This window comes from Genypterus blacodes, unplaced genomic scaffold (assembly GCF_046128005.1).
Source record: "Genypterus blacodes isolate CSIRO-AG114 ecotype Tasmania unplaced genomic scaffold, CSIRO-AGI_Gbla_v1 ptg000085l_1, whole genome shotgun sequence".
Taxonomy (NCBI): domain Eukaryota; kingdom Metazoa; phylum Chordata; class Actinopteri; order Ophidiiformes; family Ophidiidae; genus Genypterus; species Genypterus blacodes.
The window spans coordinates 200,628-212,054 of NW_027466890.1; positions in this window are offsets into that span (position 1 = coordinate 200,628).

Here is an 11,427-nt window from a genome sequence, read left to right on the forward strand (position 1 = left end):
GGGGCAAATTGGGGAATATTGAATTTTTGGTGAAAAAGTTGACCCCGCGGTCAATGTTTTTTTCAGCTGAGGAGAACTTGAAACGCCCATATCTTGGGCAAGGAAGGAGTGAGAGAGCTTAAATTTCATACGCAGCATCCAGGCAGGAATGGCATCAATTTGTGTTATTTTGGGGCAAATTGGGGAATATTGAATTTTTGGTGAAAATGTTGACCCCGCGGTCAACGTGTTTTTTCAACTGGAGAAAACTTGAAACGCCCATATCTTGGACAAGGAAGGAGTGAGAGAGCTCACATTTCAGACACAGCATCCAGGCTGCAATGGCTTCAATTTGTGTTATTTTGGGGCAAATTGGGGAATATTGTTTTTTTGGTGAAAAAGTTGACCCCTCGGTCAATGTTTTTTTCAGCTGAGGAGAACTTGAAACGCCCATATCTTGGATAAGGAAGGAGTGAGAGAGCTCACATTTCAAACACAGCATCCAGGCTGCAATGGCTTCAATTTGTGTTATTTTGGGGCAAAGTGGGGAATATTGAATTTTTGGTGAAAATGTTGACCCCGCGGTCAATGTTTTTTTCAGCTGAGGAGAACTTGAAACGCCCATATCTTGGACAAGGAAGGAGTGAGAGAGCTCACATTTCAGACACAGCATCCAGGCTGCAATGGGATGAATTTGTGTTATTTTGGGGCAAATTGGGGAATATTGAATTTTTTGTGAAAATGTTGACCCCGCGGTCAACGTATTTTTTCAACTGGAGAAAACTTGAAACGCCCATATCTTGGATAAGGAAGGAGTGAGAGAGCTCACATTTCAGACGCAGCATCCAGGCAGGAATGGCATCAATTTGTGTTATTTTGGGGCAAATTGGGGAATATTGAATTTTTGGTGAAAAAGTTGACCTCGCGGTCAATGTTTTTTTCAGCAGAGGAGATAACTTGAAACGCCCGTATCTTGGGCAAGGAAGGAGTAAGAGTGTTAAAATTTTTAGACGCAGCATCCAGGCTGCAATGGCTTCAATTTGTGTCATTTTGGGGCAAATTGGGGAATATTGAATTTTTTGTGAAAATGTTGACCCCGCGGTCAATGTTTTTTTCAGCTGAGGAGAACTTGAAACGCCCATATCTTGGATAAGGAAGGAGTGAGAGAGCTCACGTTTCAGACACAGCATCCAGGCTGCAATGGCTTCAATTTGTGTTATTTCGGGGCAAATTGGGGAATATTGAATTTTTTGTGAAAATGTTGACCCCGCGGTCAATGTTTTTTTCAGCTGAGGAGAACTTGAAACGCCCATATCTTGGATAAGGAAGGAGTGAGAGAGCTCACGTTTCAGACACAGCATCCAGGCTGCAATGGCTTCAATTTGTGTTATTTCGGGGCAAATTGGGGAATATTGAATTTTTTGTGAAAATGTTGACCCCGCGGTCAATGTTTTTTTCAGCTGAGGAGAACTTGAAACGCCCATATCTTGGGCAAGGAAGGAGTGAGAGATCTTAAATTTCAGACGCAGCATCCAGGCAGGAATGGCATCAATTTGTGTTATTTTGGGGCAAATTGGGGAATATTGAATTTTTGGTGAAAAAGTTGACCCCGTGGTCAATGTTTTTTTCAGCTGAGGAGAACTTGAAACGCCCATATCTTGGGCAAGGAAGGAGTGAGAGATCTTAAATTTCAGACGCAGCATCCAGGCAGGAATGGCATCAATTTGTGTTATTTTGGGGCAAATCGGGGAATATTGAATTTTTGGTGAAAAAGTTGACCCCGTGGTCAATGTTTTTTTCAGCTGAGGAGAACTTGAAACGCCCATATCTTGGATAAGGAAGGAGTGAGAGAGCTCACATTTCAGACACAGCATCCAGGCTGCAATGGGATGAATTTGTGTTATTTTGGGGCAAATTGGGGAATATTGAATTTTTGGTGAAAATGTTGACCCCGCGGTCAACGTGTTTTTTCAACTGGAGAAAACTTGAAACGCCCATATCTTGGTTAAGGAAGGAGTGAGAGAGCTCACATTTCAGACACAGCATCCAGGCTGCAATGGCTTCAATTTGTGTTATTTTGGGGCAAATTGGGGAACATTGAATTTTTGGTGAAAATGTTGACCCCGCGGTCAATGTTTTTTTCAGCTGAGGAGAACTTGAAACGCCCATATCTTGGATAAGGAAGGAGTGAGAGAGCTCACATTTCAGACACAGCATCCAGGCTGCAATGGCTTCAATTTGTGTTATTTTGGGGCAAATTGGGGAATATTGAATTTTTGGCGAAAATGTTGACCCCGCGGTCAACGTGTTTTTTCAACTGGAGAAAACTTGAAACGCCCATATCTTGGGCAAGGAAGGAGTTAGAGTGTTCAAATTTTTAGACGCAGCATCCAGGCTGCAATGGCTTCAATTTGTGTTATTTTGGGGCAAATTGGGGAATATTATTTTTTTGGTGAAAAAGTTGACCCCGCGGTCAATGTTTTTTTCAGCTGAGGAGAACTTGAAACGCCCATATCTTGGATAAGGAAGGAGTGAGAGAGCTCACATTTCAGACACAGCATCCAGGCTGCAATGGGATGAATTTGTGTTATTTTGGGGCAAATTGGGGAATATTGAATTTTTGGTGAAAAAGTTGACCCCGCGGTCAATGTTTTTTTCAGCTGAGGAGAACTTGAAACGCCCATATCTTGGGCAAGGAAGGAGTGAGAGAGCTTAAATTTCAGACGCAGCATCCAGGCAGGAATGGCATCAATTTGTGTTATTTTGGGGCAAATTGCGGAATATTGAATTTTTGGTGAAAAAGTTGACCTCGCGGTCAATGTTTTTTTCAGCTGAGGAGATAACTTGAAACGCCCGTATCTTGGGCAAGGAAGGAGTGAGAGAGCTCACATTTCAGACACAGCATCCAGGCTGCAATGGCTTCAATTTGTGTTATTTTGGGGCAAAGTGGGGAATATTGAATTTTTGGTGAAAATGTTGACCCCGCGGTCAATGTTTTTTTCAGCTGAGGAGAACTTGAAACGCCCATATCTTGGGCAAGGAAGGAGTTAGAGAGCTCACATTTCAGACACAGCATCCAGGCTGCAATGGCTTCAATTTGTGTTATTTCGGGGCAAATTGGGGCATATTGAATTTTTGGTGAAAATGTTGACCCCGCGGTCAATGTTTTTTTCAGCTGAGGAGAAGTGAAACGCCCAGATCTTGGGCAAGGAAGGAGTGAGAGAGCTCACATTTCAGACACAGCATCCAGGCTGCAATGGGATGAATTTGTGTTATTTTGGGGCAAATTGGGGAATATTGAATTTTTGGTGAAAATGTTGACCCCGCGGTCAATGTTTTTTTCAGCTGAGGAGAACTTGAAACGCCCATATCTTGGGCAAGGAAGGAGTGAGAGAGCTTAAATTTCAGACGCAGCATCCAGGCTGCAATGGCTTCAATTTGTGTTATTTTGGGGCAAAGTGGGGAATATTGAATTTTTGGTGAAAAAGTTGACACCGCGGTCAACGTGTTTTTTCAACTGGAGAAAACTTGAAACGCCCATATCTTGGATAAGGAAGGAGTGTGAGAGCACACATTTCAGACACAGCATCCAGGCTGCAATGGCTTCAATTTGTGTTATTTTGGGGCAAATTGGGGAATATTGAATTTTTGGTGAAAATGTTGACCCCGCGGTCAACGTGTTTTTTCAACTGGAGAAAACTTGAAACGCCCATATCTTGGGCAAGGAAGGAGTTAGAGTGTTCAAATTGTTAGACGCAGCATCCAGGCTGCAATGGCTTCAATTTGTGTTATTTTGGGGCAAATTGGGGAATATTGTTTTTTTGGTGAAAAAGTTGACCCCGCGGTCAATGTTTTTTTCAGCTGAGGAGAACTTGAAACGCCCATATCTTGGATAAGGAAGGAGTGAGAGAGCTCACATTTCAGACACAGCATCCAGGCTGCAATGGGATGAATTCGTGTTATTTTGGGGCAAATTGGGGAATATTGAATTTTTGGTGAAAAAGTTGACCCCGCGGTCAATGTTTTTTTCAGCTGAGGAGAACTTGAAACGCCCATATCTTGGGCAAGGAAGGAGTGAGAGAGCTTAAATTTCAGACGCAGCATCCAGGCAGGAATGGCATCAATTTGTGTTATTTTGGGGCAAATTGCGGAATATTGAATTTTTGGTGAAAAAGTTGACCTCGCGGTCAATGTTTTTTTCAGCTGAGGAGATAACTTGAAACGCCCGTATCTTGGGCAAGGAAGGAGTGAGAGAGCTCACATTTCAGACACAGCATCCAGGCTGCAATGGCTTCAATTTGTGTTATTTTGGGGCAAAGTGGGGAATATTGAATTTTTGGTGAAAATGTTGACCCCGCGGTCAATGTTTTTTTCAGCTGAGGAGAACTTGAAACGCCCATATCTTGGATAAGGAAGGAGTGAGAGAGCTCACATTTCAGACACAGCATCCAGGCTGCAATGGGATGAATTTGTGTTATTTTGGGGCAAATTGGGGAATATTGAATTTTTGGTGAAAATGTTGACCCCGCGGTCAACGTGTTTTTTCAACTGGAGAAAACTTGAAACGCCCATATATTGGACAAGGAAGGAGTGAGAGAGCTCACATTTCAGACACAGCATCCAGGCTGCAATGGCTTCAATTTGTGTTATTTTGGGGCAAATTGGGGAATATTGAATTTTTGGTGAAAATGTTGACCCCGCGGTCAACGTGTTTTTTCAACTGGAGAAAACTTGAAACGCCCATATCTTGGATAAGGAAGGAGTGAGAGAGCTCACATTTCAGACACAGCATCCAGGCTGCAATGGCTTCAATTTGTGTTATTTTGGGGCAAATTGGGGAACATTGAATTTTTGGTGAAAATGTTGACCCCGCGGTCAATGTTTTTTTCAGCTGAGGAGAACTTGAAACGCCCATATCTTGGATAAGGAAGGAGTGAGAGAGCTCACATTTCAGACACAGCATCCAGGCTGCAATGGCTTCAATTTGTGTTATTTTGGGGCAAATTGGGGAATATTGAATTTTTGGTGAAAATGTTGACCCCGCGGTCAACGTGTTTTTTCAACTGGAGAAAACTTGAAACGCCCATATCTTGGACAAGGAAGGAGTGAGAGAGCTCACATTTCAGACACAGCATCCAGGCTGCAATGGCTTCAATTTGTGTTATTTTGGGGCAAATTGGGGAATATTGAATTTTTGGTGAAAAAGTTGACCCCGCGGTCAACGTGTTTTTTCAACTGGAGAAAACTTGAAACGCCCATATCTTGGATAAGGAAGGAGTGAGAGAGCTCACATTTCAGACACAGCATCCAGGCTGCAATGGCTCTAATTTGTGTTATTTTGGGGCAAATTGGGGAATATTGAATTTTTGGTGAAAAAGTTGACCCCGCGGTCAACGTGTTTTTTCAACTGGAGAAAACTTGAAACGCCCATATCTTGGATAAGGAAGGAGTGAGAGAGCTCACATTTCAGACACAGCATCCAGGCTGCAATGGCTTCAATTTGTGTTATTTTGGGGCAAATTGGGGAATATTGAATTTTTGGTGAAAATGTTGACCCCGCGGTCAATGTTTTTTTCAGCTGAGGAGAACTTGAAACGCCCATATCTTGGGCAAGGAAGGAGTGAGAGGGCTTAAATTTCAGACGCAGCATCCAGGCAGGAATGGCATCAATTTGTGTTATTTTGGGGCAAATTGGGGAATATTGAATTTTTGGTGAAAAAGTTGACCTCGCGGTCAATGTTTTTTCCAGCAGAGGAGATAACTTGAAACGCCCGTATCTTGGGCAAGGAAGGAGTTAGAGTGTTAAATTTTTTAGACGCAGCATCCAGGCTGCAATGGCTTCAATTTGTGTCATTTTGGGGCAAATTGGGGAATATTGAATTTTTTGTGAAAATGTTGACCCCGCGGTCAATGTTTTTTTCAGCTGAGGAGAACTTGAAACGCCCATATCTTGGATAAGGAAGGAGTGAGAGAGCTCACGTTTCAGACACAGCATCCAGGCTGCAATGGCTTCAATTTGTGTTATTTCGGGGCAAATTGGGGAATATTGAATTTTTTGTGAAAATGTTGACCCCGCGGTCAACTTGTTTTTTCAACTGGAGAAAACTTGAAACGCCCATATCTTGGATAAGGAAGGAGTGAGAGAGCTCACATTTCAGACGCAGCATCCAGGCAGGTATGGCATCAATTTGTGTTATTTTGGGGCAAATTGGGGAATATTGAATTTTTGGTGAAAATGTTGACCCCGCGGTCAACGTGTTTTTTCAACTGGAGAAAACTTGAAACGCCCATATCTTGGACAAGGAAGGAGTGAGAGAGCTCACATTTCAGACACAGCATCCAGGCTGCAATGGCTTCAATTTGTGTTATTTTGGGGCAAATTGGGGAATATTGTTTTTTTGGTGAAAAAGTTGACCCCTCGGTCAATGTTTTTTTCAGCTGAGGAGAACTTGAAACGCCCATATCTTGGATAAGGAAGGAGTGAGAGAGCTCACGTTTCAGACACAGCATCCAGGCTGCAATGGCTTCAATTTGTGTTATTTCGGGGCAAATTGGGGAATATTGAATTTTTTGTGAAAATGTTGACCCCGCGGTCAACTTGTTTTTTCAACTGGAGAAAACTTGAAACGCCCATATCTTGGATAAGGAAGGAGTGAGAGAGCTCACATTTCAGACGCAGCATCCAGGCAGGAATGGCATCAATTTGTGTTATTTCGGGGCAAATTGGGGAATATTGAATTTTTTGTGAAAATGTTGACCCCGCGGTCAATGTTTTTTTCAGCTGAGGAGAACTTGAAACGCCCATATCTTGGGCAAGGAAGGAGTGAGAGATCTTAAATTTCAGACGCAGCATCCAGGCAGGAATGGCATCAATTTGTGTTATTTTGGGGCAAATTGGGGAATATTGAATTTTTGGTGAAAAAGTTGACCCCGTGGTCAATGTTTTTTTCAGCTGAGGAGAACTTGAAACGCCCATATCTTGGGCAAGGAAGGAGTGAGAGATCTTAAATTTCAGACGCAGCATCCAGGCAGGAATGGCATCAATTTGTGTTATTTTGGGGCAAATTGGGGAATATTGAATTTTTGGTGAAAAAGTTGACCCCGTGGTCAATGTTTTTTTCAGCTGAGGAGAACTTGAAACGCCCATATCTTGGATAAGGAAGGAGTGAGAGAGCTCACATTTCAGACACAGCATCCAGGCTGCAATGGGATGAATTTGTGTTATTTTGGGGCAAATTGGGGAATATTGAATTTTTGGTGAAAATGTTGACCCCGCGGTCAACGTGTTTTTTCAACTGGAGAAAACTTGAAACGCCCATATCTTGGTTAAGGAAGGAGTGAGAGAGCTCACATTTCAGACACAGCATCCAGGCTGCAATGGCTTCAATTTGTGTTATTTTGGGGCAAATTGGGGAACATTGAATTTTTGGTGAAAATGTTGACCCCGCGGTCAATGTTTTTTTCAGCTGAGGAGAACTTGAAACGCCCATATCTTGGATAAGGAAGGAGTGAGAGAGCTCACATTTCAGACACAGCATCCAGGCTGCAATGGCTTCAATTTGTGTTATTTTGGGGCAAATTGGGGAATATTGAATTTTTGGCGAAAATGTTGACCCCGCGGTCAACGTGTTTTTTCAACTGGAGAAAACTTGAAACGCCCATATCTTGGGCAAGGAAGGAGTTAGAGTGTTCAAATTTTTAGACGCAGCATCCAGGCTGCAATGGCTTCAATTTGTGTTATTTTGGGGCAAATTGGGGAATATTATTTTTTTGGTGAAAAAGTTGACCCCGCGGTCAATGTTTTTTTCAGCTGAGGAGAACTTGAAACGCCCATATCTTGGGCAAGGAAGGAGTGAGAGAGCTTAAATTTCAGACGCAGCATCCAGGCAGGAATGGCATCAATTTGTGTTATTTTGGGGTAAATTGCGGAATATTGAATTTTTGGTGAAAAAGTTGACCTCGCGGTCAATGTTTTTTTCAGCTGAGGAGATAACTTGAAACGCCCGTATCTTGGGCAAGGAAGGAGTGAGAGAGCTCACATTTCAGACACAGCATCCAGGCTGCAATGGCTTCAATTTGTGTTATTTTGGGGCAAAGTGGGGAATATTGAATTTTTGGTGAAAAAGTTGACACCGCGGTCAACGTGTTTTTTCAACTGGAGAAAACTTGAAACGCCCATATCTTGGATAAGGAAGGAGTGTGAGAGCACACATTTCAGACACAGCATCCAGGCTGCAATGGCTTCAATTTGTGTTATTTTGGGGCAAATTGGGGAATATTGAATTTTTGGTGAAAATGTTGACCCCGCGGTCAACGTGTTTTTTCAACTGGAGAAAACTTGAAACGCCCATATCTTGGGCAAGGAAGGAGTTAGAGTGTTCAAATTGTTAGACGCAGCATCCAGGCTGCAATGGCTTCAATTTGTGTTATTTTGGGGCAAATTGGGGAATATTGTTTTTTTGGTGAAAAAGTTGACCCCGCGGTCAATGTTTTTTTCAGCTGAGGAGAACTTGAAACGCCCATATCTTGGATAAGGAAGGAGTGAGAGAGCTCACATTTCAGACACAGCATCCAGGCTGCAATGGGATGAATTCGTGTTATTTTGGGGCAAATTGGGGAATATTGAATTTTTGGTGAAAAAGTTGACCCCGCGGTCAATGTTTTTTTCAGCTGAGGAGAACTTGAAACGCCCATATCTTGGGCAAGGAAGGAGTGAGAGAGCTTAAATTTCAGACGCAGCATCCAGGCAGGAATGGCATCAATTTGTGTTATTTTGGGGCAAATTGCGGAATATTGAATTTTTGGTGAAAAAGTTGACCTCGCGGTCAATGTTTTTTTCAGCTGAGGAGATAACTTGAAACGCCCGTATCTTGGGCAAGGAAGGAGTGAGAGAGCTCACATTTCAGACACAGCATCCAGGCTGCAATGGCTTCAATTTGTGTTATTTTGGGGCAAAGTGGGGAATATTGAATTTTTGGTGAAAATGTTGACCCCGCGGTCAATGTTTTTTTCAGCTGAGGAGAACTTGAAACGCCCATATCTTGGATAAGGAAGGAGTGAGAGAGCTCACATTTCAGACACAGCATCCAGGCTGCAATGGGATGAATTTGTGTTATTTTGGGGCAAATTGGGGAATATTGAATTTTTGGTGAAAATGTTGACCCCGCGGTCAACGTGTTTTTTCAACTGGAGAAAACTTGAAACGCCCATATATTGGACAAGGAAGGAGTGAGAGAGCTCACATTTCAGACACAGCATCCAGGCTGCAATGGCTTCAATTTGTGTTATTTTGGGGCAAATTGGGGAATATTGAATTTTTGGTGAAAATGTTGACCCCGCGGTCAACGTGTTTTTTCAACTGGAGAAAACTTGAAACGCCCATATCTTGGATAAGGAAGGAGTGAGAGAGCTCACATTTCAGACACAGCATCCAGGCTGCAATGGCTTCAATTTGTGTTATTTTGGGGCAAATTGGGGAACATTGAATTTTTGGTGAAAATGTTGACCCCGCGGTCAATGTTTTTTTCAGCTGAGGAGAACTTGAAACGCCCATATCTTGGATAAGGAAGGAGTGAGAGAGCTCACATTTCAGACACAGCATCCAGGCTGCAATGGCTTCAATTTGTGTTATTTTGGGGCAAATTGGGGAATATTGAATTTTTGGTGAAAATGTTGACCCCGCGGTCAACGTGTTTTTTCAACTGGAGAAAACTTGAAACGCCCATATCTTGGATAAGGAAGGAGTGAGAGAGCTCACATTTCAGACACAGCATCCAGGCTGCAATGGCTCTAATTTGTGTTATTTTGGGGCAAATTGGGGAATATTGAATTTTTGGTGAAAAAGTTGACCCCGCGGTCAACGTGTTTTTTCAACTGGAGAAAACTTGAAACGCCCATATCTTGGATAAGGAAGGAGTGAGAGAGCTCACATTTCAGACACAGCATCCAGGCTGCAATGGCTTCAATTTGTGTTATTTTGGGGCAAATTGGGGAATATTGAATTTTTGGTGAAAATGTTGACCCCGCGGTCAATGTTTTTTTCAGCTGAGGAGAACTTGAAACGCCCATATCTTGGGCAAGGAAGGAGTGAGAGGGCTTAAATTTCAGACGCAGCATCCAGGCAGGAATGGCATCAATTTGTGTTATTTTGGGGCAAATTGGGGAATATTGAATTTTTGGTGAAAAAGTTGACCTCGCGGTCAATGTTTTTTTCAGCAGAGGAGATAACTTGAAACGCCCGTATCTTGGGCAAGGAAGGAGTTAAAGTGTTAAATTTTTTAGACGCAGCATCCAGGCTGCAATGGCTTCAATTTGTGTCATTTTGGGGCAAATTGGGGAATATTGATTTTTTTGTGAAAATGTTGACCCCGCGGTCAACTTGTTTTTTCAACTGGAGAAAACTTGAAACGCCCATATCTTGGACAAGGAAGGAGTGAGAGAGCTCACATTTCAGACACAGCATCCAGGCTGCAATGGCTTCAATTTGTGTTATTTTGGGGCAAATTGGGGAATATTGTTTTTTTGGTGAAAAAGTTGACCCCTCGGTCAATGTTTTTTTCAGCTGAGGAGAACTTGAAACGCCCATATCTTGGATAAGGAAGGAGTGAGAGAGCTCACGTTTCAGACACAGCATCCAGGCTGCAATGGCTTCAATTTGTGTTATTTCGGGGCAAATTGGGGAATATTGAATTTTTTGTGAAAATGTTGACCCCGCGGTCAACTTGTTTTTTCAACTGGAGAAAACTTGAAACGCCCATATCTTGGATAAGGAAGGAGTGAGAGAGCTCACATTTCAGACGCAGCATCCAGGCAGGAATGGCATCAATTTGTGTTATTTTGGGGCAAATTGGGGAATATTGAATTTTTGGTGAAAATGTTGACCCCGGTCAACGTGTTTTTTCAACTGGAGAAAACTTGAAACGCCCATATCTTGGACAAGGAAGGAGTGAGAGAGCTCACATTTCAGACACAGCATCCAGGCTGCAATGGCTTCAATTTGTGTTATTTTGGGGCAAATTGGGGAATATTGTTTTTTTGGTGAAAAAGTTGACCCCTCGGTCAATGTTTTTTTCAGCTGAGGAGAACTTGAAACGCCCATATCTTGGATAAGGAAGGAGTGAGAGAGCTCACATTTCAAACACAGCATCCAGGCTGCAATGGCTTCAATTTGTGTTATTTTGGGGCAAAGTGGGGAATATTGAATTTTTGGTGAAAATGTTGACCCCGCGGTCAATGTTTTTTTCAGCTGAGGAGAACTTGAAACGCCCATATCTTGGATAAGGAAGGAGTGAGAGAGCTCACATTTCAGACACAGCATCCAGGCTGCAATGGGATGAATTTGTGTTATTTTGGGGCAAATTGGGGAATATTGAATTTTTGGTGAAAATGTTGACCCCGCGGTCAATGTTTTTTTCAGCTGAGGAGAACTTGAAACGCCCATATCTTGGG